This window comes from Pelodiscus sinensis, chromosome 1 (genome assembly GCF_049634645.1).
Source record: "Pelodiscus sinensis isolate JC-2024 chromosome 1, ASM4963464v1, whole genome shotgun sequence".
In the NCBI taxonomy this organism is placed as follows: Eukaryota; Metazoa; Chordata; order Testudines; family Trionychidae; genus Pelodiscus; species Pelodiscus sinensis.
In genome coordinates, this window is record NC_134711.1 from 234,011,324 (window position 1) to 234,028,187 (window position 16,864).

Genomic DNA, 16,864 nt, shown 5'->3' on the forward strand with positions numbered 1-16,864 from the left:
CCATTGAATTTTCCATCTCTGTTCCTACAGCAGACTGAAGAAGCACCATTTGCCAATTCAACTCCAACCTCTCTTAATGAAAGGGCAGAGTCACTTTGTAATAAAGAAATGCTGTCAATAATGGTCAGTATTAACACCATCTAGGAAATTGGGTCCTCTGGAATAAACTCTGGGCATTGCCATTTCTCTCTGCAAGTCAGCACTAATGAGACCTTGCTGCAACTAACAGAGACAAGAAAGGTTGCTAGCATACATCCAAACAAAACGAGTAAGCCAATTTCGTGGGTGGGGAGAGCATGGCCTCTGGTTGTGATAACAATGCCAAGTGTCAGCCGTGTCCAAACTATTCCAGAATTCTGTCAGAGTAGCAGATGAATTTTAGAACAGCAGCAGTTTTTAAAATGAGTGTTCACTTCAACACCGAGTGCCCTGGGGACAGTCCAACAGATAATGCTAGTTTGCTAAGGATAGCCAAAGCTTTAGGCTTCTTCTGACTAGAGAATTTTGGCATTGCCGCAACCATCTCTCTCAGCCTGCCAAGGCCCAAATGTGGGATGTGATGTATGGCAAAGACCCCAAAGAAATTACCTCTCTATTAGGGTTTTATGCTGCTGCTCATCACCATAGTATCCAAGTACCTTCATTGTAAAATTAGTTGCAATAGCAAAGATCTTGCTGGCCTTAAGGAATTTCTGGCATTCTCCCCCTTTCTCTGCTTGGAGTGGAGTTTTTATTATGTAAATTTTATTAGTTTTTGCTTGGTAGAGGTTTAGTGGGGATGCCAGCATTGTGTCATTCTTGTGGTAGAAATGCTTTGCTTTGAGGAGAAAGGGTTTATAGCATTTTCTAAAGACAGACATGATTCATCTAATTTCCTGTAGATGTTGTTCCATGGCCAAATCTCGTTGAAAAGAAATGCTTTGTCTCAGCTCTCAGGCATTTCATCCTGGATGTTGTGATCTGCATTGTCCCAGAAAATGCAGCTGCTGCAATGGTTCCTAGACAGAAATTTGATCTGTAATGTTGCTAGGGCTTGTTTTGAAAATGGGTACCCATGCCTTGAACTGGCATCAGAAGCTAACAGGGAGCCAATGGAGGAGCTTGAGCATAGGCCTGATGCGCTCATTCTGTGTCTCTTGGACATTGTGTATCTTCACATTCCCCTTTGGATACAGTAATCCAGCCGGGAGGTGACAAATGCCTGGGTCTCTGTGGTCAGAGCCTTATCCAGGAAGAAGGGATGAAGTTCACACACCAGCAGGTGGTGAAAGGAGGCGTTTTTGGAAACTGGTGCTATCTCGTCATCCAACCTTTGTGAGGAGTCAAACAGGATCTCCCGAGGCATCATGTCATTCTGACACAAGCCAACTGTATGCCTTCAAAAGGAGATGGCAACAAGGTCTTGGACAGCTCTTCAGAGCATTTCCCCTTTCCAACCAGCATCGCTTTGCTCTTGCCAGAGGTCAGCTTGTGCTTGCTGTAGCTAATTTCCTGAGGACATGTGACATTTGAATAGTGGGGTGATTGCACCAGCTGAGAAGGAGATAGAGTGGGGATTCACCAGAACACTGCTGGCAGCTGAGCCCTTGGGATCCCATTCTTTTTCTCCTTGAACTCATGAAGACGTTGAGGAGACAAGGGAATAAGTATGAATCCCTGCGAGACCCTGCAGGCAAGAGCCATTGAAGATCAGAAGACATTCACCCTCACCCCTCTGAAGCCATTGCAATGTGAGGCCATCTTGGTCCACATTGTCAAAGGCTGCAGAGAGGTCCAGCAGTGTCAGCATGGAGATCTACCTGTGTCCATGGCCATGAGGAGATTGTCTCTTCGTGCCACTAGAGCTGTGTCTGTACTGTGCCCTGATCTTAATGAACATAATAATTAGAGCTGGAGGCAAAAATTTTGCCATCGGGTGAAATATTTAAAAAAAATTTTTTGAATGTTTCAGGTGACCCATTTTGCTCCTTATCTCTTTGATGATGATCAGCTAAAGCTGTCCCAGCTCATCATAGCACTGATCATCTTCTATGGTCCCACAAGAGGTCTGGCTGGCTGGCCTCTGAACTGCTGAATTTGCAGCCATTGGTGTGAAAATGTGAGGGCCTAGCAGGATGTAGCACCTCCCTCATAATACATGCAGCAAGCTATCTTCGGCATAGGACCATTCGAAACAGGCTACAGAACAAAGTGAAATGTGAACAGGTATAAATAGTCATTAAAACATCATTTATCAGACTGAAAGGCTGAGGCTCCCTTGAGGAAAATTGAACCAATCTTGCCTCCCCTTCTGTCCAACCATGTTTTAAAGCCCATCCAAAATGAGTGGTCACTCTCATTTTGTGTGGAATGAGCTATTTTCAGGCTCTCTGCAGACTCAGGCAGTTGTGCCTGCATGGGTTATTCCCACTTCACTTTTTCAAGGTCTCCCCACAACTATAACTACTAGGGGCTTGCTTTAAAATTAAAACATGGACTCCGGAGCACAATGGAATGTCTGTCTTCACTCCCCTCTCCCCCACAGAGACTCCCTAATGACCTCTCACAGGAAGACTTCTCATATTTCAGGAAACACCACAGTAAGAATATTAATAGACATTATGCATCTGTTTCTAGAACCATGCGCATTGTGAGATAGATGCAACAATTCACAACCCCTGTAATATTTCTGTGTGCTCACATGGGGAAAAAAGATGCCTGGGGTGGATGCACTGCTCCATTTTAACTTACACTAAAGAACAGCATCAGTGTATACTGAAGTGTGTTCTTTAGTGTATAGTGTAGCTGTCTTAGGATATGTCTACACAGTAACATTATTTCAAAATAACTTAGTCTGCGTCTACACAGCAGGCAGTTATTTCAAAATAATGTCAAAATACTGTCAAGCTGGAGGACTTCTTACTCCGACTCCTGTAACTCCCATTGTACAAGGAGTAAGGGTATGTCTACACTACCACCCTAGTTCAAACTAGGGTGGTGATGTAGGCATACCGCACTTGCAAATGAAGCCCGGGATTTGAATTTCCCAGGCTTCATTTGCATAAGCCGGCCAGCGCCATTTTTAAATGCCGGCTAGTTTGGACCCCGTGCCGCACGGCTACACGCGGCACGGACTAGCTAGTTCGGATTAGGCTTCTAATCCGAACTAGCTGTACACCTCGTTCCATGAGGCGTACAGCTAGTTCGGATTAGAAGCCTAATCCGAACTAGCTAGTCCGTGCTGCGTGTAGCCGCGCGGCATGGGGTCTGACTAGCCGGCATTTAAAAATGGCGCCGGACGGCTTCATGCAAATGAAGCCCGGGAAATTAAAATCCCGGGCTTCATTTGCAACTGCGGATGACTACATTACCCCCGCTAGTTCGAACTAGCGGGGTAGTGTAGACATACCCTGAGAGACTAAACAGTGAATTGTGTAATATGTCTTTCAGTTTGAGATGCATGTAAAAAATGGCTGCAACCCTTACTGGTAAGTATTGCACTGTACCTTGGCCAACTGCATATAATGGTAGGGCTATACACAGTTTGAGATTAGAGTAGTCAGGAGCAAGAGATAAATGTGTCCCTGATTTATCACATATATATATATATACGTACACGCTATATATTTTACTCAGATTGCATTTCCTAGATTTTGTGATGGAATGGTGTGATGTGTATTGTCCTTATAGAGTAGGGAGATGAAATGGCTGAGTCATAATTGCCAAAAATTAAAATACACTGCTGTTTGACATTGAACAGTTTTCTCTTACATGTAAAACATGAGCGCCCTGTAGTAGCTAGTTGCATTTGTCAAAATTGACTCTTTAAATGGGCCTAGTGTGGATGTTAAATGCAATTTTCACGCTCCCCCCCAAAAAAACTTCTGCAGCAAACCTATGATCTTGCATTTCTTGAGAGCTTTCTTAGCAAACAAAGAAGGGAAGCACATGTGCAGAATGTGTACAGAATATGTCTCAGTCGAACAAAAGGGTTGTTTTACATTTAGATAGAAACAGATAACGTTGACCGTGGGACCTGCTCAAGGAATGAGTCTGGAGACAGAAAAACATCCTTACTATCATGCAATAATTGACAGGAGAATTTTGACACTGAAGCCAAGACCTGCTACATGGTTATTACTTCATCCTTTCACTCTCCCCTGCACAATTCATCCCCATCCTCTCAACACAAGTTCAGCCATCCTTGATGACAGGAGCAAACAAAAGGTGCTTATTCCGCATGCTGACATAACATTCCCCTTCTGTTTTTCCATGCTGTAGTTGAAGTCTCTTAGCTACAACATCCTTCCATTCAATAGTAACAAACAGTGAGCTATACATAGCTAGAATCAAAGCAGCATTTACTATTGAAACAAAAATTGGTTAGGGGCTCTATGCAAGAAAAAAAAACTTCACTCACACTCAACTTGGCACCTACCATGTTCCAGTCCTGTAGGGGAGCATGGGCTATGGTTAATGCTTGTCCTTGTCCCCCAGAACAGACAGAGGTTCCTTAGGGGAATTGCTGAACCAGGATGCCCTGAGCTGAGACTCTCTCAGCTTAGACACATAAACACATTTAAATTAAGACAGACATGACATGTTTTGCCCCCTAAGGAGCAGATTCTGCAAGGTAACTTGGCACGGAACATCAGACGCAGTGTTAGAAAGTAACACCAACCAAGCCAGTCTTAGTACTTATTATATGCGTGGTTTCATTAAGCTCAGTGGCTACTTGTCCCGTGTGTAAATAACTGATTCATACCAGGAAACAATCTACTACAAAATAGTGCAAGGAAGGCCCAGAATTTTACTGTCCCCAAAACTGGATGCAGGGAGTTTGCAAAATTGTTGTGGGGAGGGAGTCCCAAGAATGCCACCTTCACTTCTGTACAGGATTTCAGTGAAGGGCTAGAGTAGTTTCCACCCTTATTCTTGCACTGCCCCTCAAGATGGCTCTCATCTCCCTACCAAGAATGACCGGGTAGGGCAGGCCTGGGCAAAATACAGCCCACGAGCCACATCTGGCCCACCAAGCCACCAGATCCAGCCCATGGATACTGTGGAGAGCCTCAAGCAGGCTTTCGCTTGCCTTTCCCTACCCGCACACCATTCAGAAACATGGTTGCAGGGCAGTTTTTCTTTAAAAACTGAGAGTCTGGAGAGGAGGGGGAGAAATTTTAGGAGCTGCTCCCACCCCCAGCACAATCCCATTGGCCAGTCTCTGGCCAGAAACCGACCAATGGGAGCTACCTGTTTCAATAACAGGCAGCCACAAAGCACAAGAGACTCCAGAGCACATTGCTGTAGCCTGTGCAGAGGCAGGGAGGCTGATTCAGGAATGGGCTGCTGGCTGGTAAGTCTCCTGGCAGAGCCTACCTCTGGCTCCCCAGTTCCTCCCTTCCCCCACCCTCTGCCCTCACTCCTGCCCCCTACTACACATACCCAAATTCTGTGCCCTGCTCCTGTACCCATACCTCTTCCCAGATCCAGCACCCTAATCCCCTGCTTCAGCTCACAGTCCCCTCCTGCCCTAGCTCATAACTCAAATCCCTGCACCCCCTCCTGTAGCCCAATTCCCTGCCCTAGGTCACAATCCAACCCTTTAACCCCAGTCCAGTGCCCTAGGTCACAAATGCCTCCTTCATCCAAACTCCCTCCCTTACACCAAGCTCCCTTCTGCACCCAGTCTCCATCCCAGACCCCACACTTCCTCCATTAATATCATGGAAGAGTGTGGCCCTCAACCACTTTCCAAATTCTTGGAGTGGCGCCCCCCCCCATAAAAAATTATTGCCCATCCCTGATGTAGGCAAAGGACATCTCCAGTCTCTCCCCAGCCTGGCCATATTAGCAGCTGGGTGCCCCAGGCTCCTACCCACATGGGGAAAATCAGATTTCACAGAGCAGGACAGATTTCAGAGTCCGTGATGCATTTTTCATGGCTGTGAAATTGATAGGGCTCTAGTCAGATTCTCAGGGTCCATTTATTTCCCTGATTACCATCCCAGAGCAGACCAGTCTCCATTGGAATGTTCCGGCGATGTTATGAACATCCTGTTTCATTCATTCTATTTGCTGTTTCTTTTCTTTTCAGCATCATGGATTAAGGGCGGTGAAAGCTCAGGTTCTTTGTATTCTATGATTCTATTAAAATTAGAAGGGACCTCGAGAGGTCATCGAGTCCAGTCCTCTGCCCTCACAGCAAGACTAAGCACCATCTGATCATCCCTAATAGATGTCTATCCATCCTGCTCTTAAATATCTCCAGTGATGGAGGTTCCACAACCTTCCTAGGCAACTTATTCCAGTGCTTAACCACCCTGACAGTTAGGAAGCTTTCCTAATGTCCAACCTAACCTCCCTTGCTGCAGTTTAAGCCCATTGCTTCTTGTCCTATCATTAGAGGCCTAGGAGAACAATTTTTCTTCCTCCTCCTTGTAACACCCTTTTAGATACTTGAAAACTGCTATAATGTCCCCTCTCGTTCTTCTCTTTTCTAAACTCAACAAGGCCAGTTCTTTCAGTCTTTCCTCATAGGTCATGTTTTCTAGACCTTTAATCATTTTTGTTGCTCTTCTCTGGACCATCTCCAAATCTTTCTTGAAATGTGGTGCCCAGAACTGAACTGAGGCCTAATCAACACAGAGTAGAGCGGAAGAATGACTTCTCATGTCTTGCTCACAACACGCCTGTTAATGCATCCCAGAATCAGGTTAGCTTTTTTTTGCAACAGTGTCACACTGTTGACTCATGTTTAACTTGTGGTCCACTATGACCCCTAAATCCTTTTCATCAGTACTCTTTCCTAGACTGTCACTTCCCACTCTGTATGTGTGAAACTGATTGTGAAACTAATTGTTCCTTCCTAAGCCTATGTCTACTCTGCACGATTAATTCAGAATAAGCTATTTCAGAAAAAAATACTTTAAAATAGTTATTTCAGAATAGCACATCTACACTACAAGGAAGTCTGGAAATTAGTCCGAGGCAGGAGGAGTACAGGATCTTTTGAAAAAGGGTTTTGTTTTTTTAAAAAGAATTGTGTCTAGACAGCGGTTTCATTTTCAAAATACCCTTTTTCGAAAGAATGCTGTGACGCAATTATGAAAATGAAGCACGGGATATTTAGATCCCCACTTCATTTGCACTTTCAATCTGCCTAATTTACATCCCTCTTTCGAAAGAGGGATGTAGTTTAGACAGGCCCTATATTTGCTCTTTTCCAGTCTTCTGGAATTTCTCTGACTTCCATGATTTTCCAAAGATGACAGCGAAAGGCTCAGATACCTCCTCTTTCAGCTCCTTGAGTATTCTAGGATGCATTTTATCAGGCCCTGTTGACTTGAAGAAATCTAACTTTTCTAAGTGATTTTTAACTTGTTTTGTTATTTTATCTTCTAAACCTACCTCCTTCCCACTAGCATTCATCATGTTAGGCATCCTGTCACCGTCAAACTTGGTGAAAACCAAAACAAAGAAATCATTAAGCACCTCCGCCATTTCCAAGTTTCCTGTTATTGTTTCTCCCTCTTCACTGAGCAATGGGCCTACCCTATTCTTGGTCTTCCTCTTGCTATTAATATATTTATAGAACATCATCTTATTACCCTTTATGTCTCTAGCTAGATTGAGCTCATTTTGTGCCTTTGCCTTTCTAATCTTGCCCCTGAAAACCTGTATTTGCTTATATTCATCCTTTGCAATTTGTCTTACTTTCCACTTTTTATACAACTCCTTTTTGATTTTTAGATCATGCAAGATCTCCTGCTTGATCCGAGGTGGTCTCCTGCCATACTTTCTATCTTTCCTATACAGTGGGATAGTTTGCTTTTGCCCCCTTATTAATGTACCTTTAACTGCCACCTCTCTTTAGTTTTTTTTCCTATTAGTCTTGCTACCCATGGGACCTTACCTACCAGCTCTCTGATTTTAGTAAAATCTGTCTTCCTGACTCAAGTCTATCTCCCTCCCTCTTCTGACTCTGCCTTCCCAAGGGGAATACTCCCAACCCACAGCCCCTGCAGCTACCGGTCCTACAGCCTATCGGAGCCAGGCTGCCTACACTTGGCATCAGAGGTCACTTATATGACATTCAGGGAAGGTAATTCTGAATCAGAACCGGGCTCTGATGCTCCTTATGACCTTGTCTCTCTTCTGGGAAACTTTGTACTGATGCAGAAGTTGACACACTGTGGGGGAGGCCATGATCAATACACCAGTGCACATGCTGTGCAAATGAGCCCACCTCCATCCTTGAGGCCTTGGCTCAGGGTAGACTATCTGATTCACTGATCATGGTGTTTAAGAAGGGGATTGTCACAATTTGTCTTTGTCCCTTTTGACAGGGCTGCTCCCATCCTTTCTGAACTCCTGATTCATGAACAGCTCATCAGGATGGAGACAGACCCCTTGCCCATTTCTGTCTCAAAAGTCCTTGGTCAGAGGAAGGGAATGACTGAGGACAATTCCCCCCCTTCTGAATCTCAGCTCTGGTAGTAGAGAAGAACCAATTCCTCAGGGCCTATCTGGTTCTCTAGGAAGGAGTCTGTGACTGTTCTGAGAGCCCCATCTCCTAGATATCATAGAAGAAGTGTGTGTGGGGGGGGGGGAGAAGGGCGGAAGGTAGGCAGGCGTGGGGGGATTTGAGGCCCTCACTGCAAAACCAGCCAGGATCCTGACTTGAAATTTCCTTTCCTGTCCCTGAAGGAGGAAGAGCCCAACATAGCACTGCCCTGACCAAGGATGACACTCTGGGGTGCAGACCAGGGGAACAGACTTGAAAATGGATTTCCAGTTTCTCCTTTTCAGTTCTCCACAGTGCTAAGGTAAACTCCCCCCCGACCATGCTCACCTCCAATTTATTGGAGCCTGTCCGTGTCTGGGCACTCTGCCAGCAAGTTCCCTGGTATGGCATGCCTGAGATCAAATAAGACTTTGTGTAGAGCCTGACAAGGAAGGAACAACAATTGGTCATAGTTGGGAAATGGGAAAATTTCTCCTCCCTGGCAATAGCTCCCTGCTCAGCCAATTTTCAGGAGCACGCTGAGAAGTGGAGGCTGAAAGTCTCAGTAAATTTCCCAAATGATGGCCCAGGCCACCACCAGTAGTGGAGGCAGGAAGGGGGAAGAAGCAAGAGAAGAAGAGAACCTACCTTGCACCTCTATCCTGCCTGGCAGATGTCAGCGTCTCTTTATGAGGTCACACTACCCCCAATAAGCTGAGGTCCTGCTACAGGCTTGTGATGTCACTGCCACATCCACCTTGTATGGCTGCTGTCTTGACTCTGATCAGCCTCTCTAGATGATTGAGTGGCTTCCCCTGGATCACTGCACTTAATGACACCTGAGTCTGGGGATCAAGCTGGCTGCACAGTAAAGCACCAGAGTCTGCTCCCTAAGCCGCACTCGATTTTTAATTAATTAGTAGACTTGAAAACCAGAAGGGACCATTAGAGCATGAAATCTGACAGCTAAATATCCCAGCCCTCCCGTATATCATAGTAGCTAAGGTTTGAGCCAAGCACACACCAGCAAGGCATTTAATCTTCATTAAAAGACATCAAGAAATGGAGAATCTGTCACTTGCTTTGGTAGCTTTTTCCAATGATGAATCATTCTCACTATGAAATATTTATGCTTTATTTCTAATATAAATTTGTCTGTTTTCACCGTCTAGTCACTGGTCTTATTTTGCCTTTCTCTGAGATATTAAACAGCCCTTTGATACCTGACATTTTCCCTCCAGGAAGGCACTTAGACACTTCAATGAAGTCACTTCTCAGCTGTCTTTTGTAGAAGCTAACAGATTGGGCTCCTTTCAATAGCTCACAAGAAGGGGGCTTTTCTTCAGCCCTCAAAACATTGGGCTCTTTGCTGCCCCATCTCCAATTTTTCAAGCTTCTCCATCCATCAGGTAGGCAACGGAGTGGTGGGGAGGAAACTATTTCTAGACTGTTTATGACCCAACCATGCAGGTCTTCAGGCAGGGGTGTGTACTACTCTCTTTTCCTGTTTCCCTCTGAGCAAAGTCCTGCCCCTAGGGAGTGTGAGGTTGCTCTGTTCCTGAGGCATCCTCCCCTCCTGAGTCACCTCTCTGGTTGGGTTTGCTGAAGCCCCTGCAGTCAGGTTCCCTGGGCCCTAAGGCATCCTTAAGGCTTAATACCTGATCACCTGTACTGTAGCCAGGAGCCAACTGGGTTATGTCAGTGACCAGCAGGAAATGGAGCATTAGCTGCCTTTCTGCACTATGGGGACAAGAAGGAACAAGCTGTTTCAAGCTCTAGGGGAATGAGGGGGAGGAAAAGAGGAGAGGGAACAGATGACCTCTGAAAAAGCATGGGCCAGGTCATCCCAATCCTCACTCTTCTGGAAGCAGTTCCCACTACTTCCCTCCCACACAGTTCCAAAAGGCTGCTCTAGTGCGAACCCGACAGAAATCTGGGGAGGAGAGTCCTGTGCCCCCGCATGTCCTGACACATTGCATTGAGAAGATTCAGTGCCAAGTACCAAGGGTATGTCTACACTACCCCGCTAGTTTGAACTAGCAGGGTAATGTAGTCATCCGCAGTTGCAAATGAAGCCCAGGATTTGAATTTCCCGGGCTTCATTTGCATAAGCCGGCCGGCGCCATTTTTAAATGCCGGCTTGTTCGAACCCCGTGCCACGCGGCTACAGGCACGGGCTAGATAGTGCGGAATGGTTTGCTAGTTCGAACTATCTGTACGCCCCTTGTTCGAACCCCGTGCCGCGCGGCTACACGCGGCACGGGCTAGATAGTTCGAACTAGCAAGCCATTCCACACTATCTGTACGCCTCGTGGAACGAGGTGTACAGATAGTTCGAACTAGCAAGCCATTCCGCACTATCTAGCCCGTGCTGCGTGTAGCCGCGCAGCACGGGGTTCGAACAAGCCGGCATTTAAAAATGGCGCCGGCCAGCTTATGCAAATGAAGCCCGGGAAATTCAAATCCCGGGCTTCATTTGCAAGTGCGGTATGCCTACATTACCCCGCTAGTTCGAACTAGCGTGGTAGTGTAGACATACCCCAAGAGAGGCAGATCTGTCACTGAGGCCCAGCCAGGCATGGAGGTTAGAGAGCACTGGGTTGGGAGGTTTGGGTCTGGTCAGTCAGTCGAGAGGTGTGTGTCTTTTCTCCCCACACAAACTGTAAAGATAAGATAAATAAAAAGACTTCAGCTTTGCAGTATTTCTTTTAAACAGGGGTTCAATCAACTTGATGTTCATTTGAACATTTGTACTGCATAGTTCTGATTTATTGCCATTGAACTTGCTTGAATACCAGTGTTTTACCAGGCGTTCTGTAAGGGAAATATGGTCACCCTACCTGGGAGAAAGAGATACCATTAAGGTTTATACAGTCAGCTGAAGGAGGATCGTAGAACCCTGTCCCAAGGAAATGCAGAGAAAATTACAACACATTCCCAGCAAGAAAGGCTGGGGTCTTGAACCCTGTTTGAAGGGGAAGGTAGGAAAAGGCTGCCAAAAGAGGAGGGCCTGGGGCATTATTGCACTACAAATATGTCAGCCCCGAACTCATAGGAGGTTCCTATTTGCTACAAGAAGAGAAGTGAAAAATGCCAGTTAGTGTATTTGAATCTACATTTTCCCATAAACATGCATTTGAATGTTCATTTAATTATAAATTCATAATGAAATAGCCTGTGCTGCAAACATGACTTCGTTTGCTTTGTTTTATTTCTGTAACAGTCTGCAAGGGAGCTTTTCCTACCATCTGAGCGCTCAGCTGGCAGCAGTTTCTGCTTTTGCATTCATTAAACAGATGAATGAATAAAAGGATCAGTCAGTTAAAGTGAATTACTCTATCTGTTCCCAGAAAGATACCTTTTGACGCAGGCTCTTGGAATGCTGATTGTCTGCACCAATGCAGCAAATGTTATAAGATGTACAAATTCCTCTTGCCTCTGTAAACCCTGGAGCTTGAAACTCTTGGGTAAGAAGTTCACTTTGTTTCTGAAAAGGGGAGAGTGGACACAAGCTCTATAGAAAACAAGGTCCTCAAATGTTTCTCGAGTTCAGCCACAGGGCCCAGAGCCCCTCCACTTCCCTGCTGGTCTGTTTCTGCCCCTGCCCATTGCCTACCATGAATGCTGGGCACCCCATCTTCCAACATCACTCCTGCAGATCCCAGTCATAGTGGGTTTCAAAGATAGGATGATTCCCTAGTCCATCAGTGGCCCCCTTCCCTTCAGAGCTCCTGATTGCCCTCTTCTCTCAATCCTGCCTTCCCCTGTCTCTCAGCCCCTGCATTCTTCCTCCACAACAGGAGAGATGATTTGGGGATGGCAGCTCTGTTTAAGCCTTATTTCTTGCCTATTCTTCTCTGGTGTCCTTCACAGGACAGCAACCCATTGTGACTGCTGGAAGAGGCCATTTCTGAGACAGAATGGAATTTCTCTGCCCTGTAGCGCTTCAGTTTTGTGCACAGGAAACATCATTTGAACAGCAATTCACACTGAGTCTTGGGGGGAAAAAGACACTTTGGGAAAAAGAGACCATCGGCCGAGGAAATCAGGACCTTTGGAATTTACACTGAACCCCTTTTATCAAGCATAACAAACTATTTTTAAAAATATAAACAACTTGGAGATTTACCTGGCATTGCTCATGTCCTTAACTCAAGTAAGTGGTTTTTTTGGAAAATAAAATGAAAAAGCACATGCCTCATTTAAATCATTGTTCTGAGGTGGGGCTGGGGATGAGGGGTTCAGTGTGTAGGCTGTCCCAGTGAGAGAGGACAACCCCATCCCTCTCTCCCAATGGCAGCTTTGGGCCAGCTGAGAAGCATCTCTCCATGGCCACTGCAACTCCAGCAGGCACAGCCAGGGGTGAGGTGCATGTCCCCCACCTGGGCAGGTCCACCTTCATCTGGCCCATGCACTTCCAAGCCAGAGTGAGGAATGGGGCAAACAGTGCACTTTCCCTTGCCCCCTCAAAGTGAACAGCCAGGAATGTTCCCCTATGGAATGGGGATGCCCCCTGACATCCACCCTAAAGGGCACCTGGGGGTGGGAGGTGCAGGGCTGGTGACGCTCTCCTGGTGACGATTCTGCCTCTTTTCTGTATGATTATGAGAAGCAATCCCATTTCAGGCACATCCCATTTCCCTGGCATAACCAAACCCTTACCTTGCTTTAAGCTATAAAAGGAAGCTCTATATAAAATTTGGTAGTCCTAGCTCTTGTCGTTTAGGAGGAGTTCTTGAAAAAACAGACAACCTCTCAGATAAATTCTTTAGCATTATCTACTATGCATTTTCAATACTTGTTTGTTCTGTCCGACAATATTAACTTCTATACTTACCCAGAAAAGTGAAGTTATTGAATTGAACATCTGTTTTTCCATGTTTGTAACAAACACTGACCAAGTCCTAGGATATTCTAAAACTAAAACTTAGATATAAGATGACTTATGTACACTTAGTGATTTGGAATCAAGGGCTATTTCCAAAGGCATTTCAAAAAGATTGGATTAGAGTTCTCTCTAGTGGTCATCTGTCCAGTGTGAACAACATTGCACCTGTACAAAAGTAATACTGTAATACACTTCCATACTCCTGTAAAACTGGAGTCAGCCAGTGTTGTCTGGAGGGAATGTTATTTATTAACAGAACAGGGAACAGAGCCCGTCTTAGGGACGCGATCACATTTTGGCCCGACACTAGACTTTATTTTTGCTCATCAAATTTTGCCTGGTGGTTTTGGGTTTTTTGTTTTGGTTTGGTTTTTTTTGCTTGACAAATTTTTTTTCCCAGCAGTGGCCTGGGGCTGCCAATTAGTTAGGACTGGCTCTGACAGGGAATTTGGGGGATTAGACTGGAAACAACTCAGACACATGCCCAAACAGCCACAGGCTTTAATAAAGTTTTACTTGGTCAACTTCAGTTGCATCAGCTTCACTTTTTGTGGATGAAACACAACATCTGAACTGGGAGTTCACTGCCAAGTATCTGTTGCACTGCAGAGTGGACCATGGAACTAGAGCTCTGGATTTTACAGGCACAACCTAGCAGTGACAGAATAGGTGGAAGGAGTCGTCCAAGCTGTACACAGATGTGGCTATGCACTGCAGGAAAGTAACACTAACTTTATCTTACTGGGGTATGACACACTGTACCACATTCACCATAGTGGTATGATTATGAATCTCATATGCTGTTTCATGTAAGACAATGGAAAAGTTAGGGGTTGCTGAATAAGATTATACTATAGGCAGGGAAGCTTGGTGGGCTGTTTGTACCATGTAACAGGGTGAGACATTGCTTGATTAAAATCCAATCCAGTTTAGAGAATTTAAAATGCATTTGTTTGATCTCTTATGGCAATTACTTAGAACCACTTCAGAGCTCTCTTTCTGTAGTTATACACACACACACACACACACACACACACACACACACACACACACACACACACGTGTTTATATATATAAACTATAAAACAGATGTAACAAACAGGTGTGGTTTGCTTGAAGTGTGTGGGGAATCTGCTCAGTTACAGGGGCATGGGCTGGTATATTGTCTCCTCACATCAAGGGAGGGTTGGACTGGGAAAGAAATGTGTAGTGGTCAGGCTTTTGACCAGGGCAGGATGGTACAGCTCTGGGGTCAGAGGCTGTGGAGCTGACATAGGACAGAGGAGGAGTTGCTGGCTGGAGACTCTCTATTGTTAGTTCATGAGTGGATGAGGGGAAACATTCATGGAACCACAGCTGGGGGTGTCCCTGTCTGCGTGACTGCTGGTGAAAGTACAGGACTGGGAGCAGTCTGCAGTAAGGATGTTAAATATCGTGTAACTGACTAATCAAATAGTTGATGCATTTTTGCATCAACTATTCAATTAGTCAATAGGGCGGTGCTGCCCCTTTGAAACACTGCAACAGCATTTCAAAACAGAAGTGTGGCACCCCCAGCTGACCCCAGGCTCCGTGTGGCATTGCCACTTTGAAGTACCCCTGCCTACTCTCCCCACTTGCTGCCTCTGATAGAGGCAGCAAGGGAGGAAGGAAGCGACAAGTCGACTATCGTGTCAACTGGTCCTTAACATTTCTAGTCTGCAGCTTATCACAGCAGCAGAGTGTAAGAGGGAGCCCAGGCTGGTGAGAGAGAAGACACCGTTAGTACCCCAATTCCAGGTTGCACCCTGGGCAGGATCAGTCATATGGGGAGCAAAGCAGAAAGGTCTGCAGCTCTCTAAAGTATACCACTGTCAAGCGTCATCAGTCCTAGTAGAGTTGGGGAGCAATTGGCCTAGTAGAGTTGGGGAGCAGAAGGAAATGTGGAGTAACAGGCTTTTTTTTTCTAAAGACCCACCTGTAGGGGAGGAGATAGTCCCTTACACGACCTCTTTATGCACACTGGCTGCTACTTGCCATTATGGGGACTTGGGACAGGCTAGTCTGTGGCACTTGGGATCATAATCGGTGAGAGCCACTAGTCTAGGAAGCAGATCTCACATCAGACAGATGTTAGACCTGGGACATGCAGCAGACGCCCCAAGGAAAAAAGGACAAAAGCCTGAGGAGGCACAGCAGCCCCCGCGCTACATGCTGCAAGACAACAGCAAAGTAGGGTGGGTGGCCAGGGTTCCACAGCCGCAGTGAGATGAATTTACTGTGGGAGGCAGCATGAGCCTCGCACTAGCTCAGCAGCACCAGGGGTGTGGCCCGTTGAGCCATTTTAGCAACACATGCAAGAGCAGGAGGCCTTTGGAATAGTCAGACTTGTATGAGGGGGATGGCACATCACAAGCAGTGACGACATCCTAACTCTCCCTGAGTCTAAGAGCATCTCAGATGCAGGCTGCTGGGACAGGGAAATAAGGGACACAACGTGCACGCAGGCCACAATGCTAAGCGGGGAAGCTTGCTGAGATTTCAGCTGGCTAGCAGGGCCTCTGGCAATGGGATTTCTCAGGCTACACGGGACTGAGATAGATTATTTGCTTTTGGTAATAAGTGTGAGATGCAGCAAGAGAATAATGCAGCCTATCATGAGTAACTAACCCCCAAACCACCCCTAAAAAGCTAGATACCAAAGTTTGTGTTGGTAGATGGTGAACACTTCAAGCCCTTTTTGGGGAATGCAGCCAGATATGGCTATGTACAATGTTACCCCCAGGGGGTAGGTAGTGAGCATGGTTAAAATGCTGCTTAGTGTCCTTGCCAGACGTATAGGATCAGCATCCTGTCAGGGTCTATCACCGGTGGTAGAATTAAGTGCTGAAGTGGATTCTTTCTCCTCCCTTCCCTCTCTCAGGTGTGGGTACAATAAAGAAAGGAGCAAAGGTGGTAAGATGTTATGTAGGGATTGATTACAAAAGAGGGAGAAATGGGGAAATAACAGATATGACAAACAAAACTGTTGATACTGACAGCAACAAACAGGGGGCTTGAAGCCCAGACCCACTAAATCAAACCCTTTGGCTTGTTTGAATGGAAGAAACCCCCTAATTACAGTGACCTTTTCCCCCATGAGGAATTGATAGTGGCAATGGTGTGGGCACCCAGGATCTTCTACACTCAGGCTGATTTAGAGCCCTTGGAGGAGCACTGGGGAGTCCCACAGTGTCCTGTCCTGGTCTGGTGGGCGGGTGAAGAGGAGTTGCAGGCAGGTGATATTACAGGTAAGTAGTTAGTGTGTTGGTGAGGATAGTAATCCCCTTCTTCCTCCATGGCAGGCATGCTAGAGTTTTCCTTCATTGTCAGATGTTAGAGCTGACAGACCAGTGCACTGCTGCCATTATGGCAGACAGCCCTGAGGCAACATCATCCTTATGGCATTGGAAAAGGTTCAGAAAGGGGCAACACAAATGATGGGGCATTTGGAATGAGCCCCATATGAAGAG

At 46.0% G+C, this 16,864-nt stretch overlaps 1 protein-coding gene and 1 long non-coding RNA gene across 2 annotated transcripts in view; one reads left to right on the forward strand and one right to left on the reverse strand.

Moving 5' to 3' along the window:
- Window positions 1-8,902, reverse strand: part of UXS1 (UDP-glucuronate decarboxylase 1) — a 119,727-nt gene extending 110,825 nt beyond the window's left edge. Inside the window, exon 1 of the mRNA XM_025180385.2 lies at window positions 8,834-8,902. The gene's annotated coding sequence lies outside the window, so the exon portion shown is untranslated. The remainder of the gene's footprint in view (window positions 1-8,833) is intronic.
- Window positions 1-16,864, forward strand: part of LOC142825737 (uncharacterized) — a 59,021-nt gene that overhangs the window by 13,264 nt on the left and 28,893 nt on the right. The gene's annotated exons all lie outside the window — the stretch shown is intronic.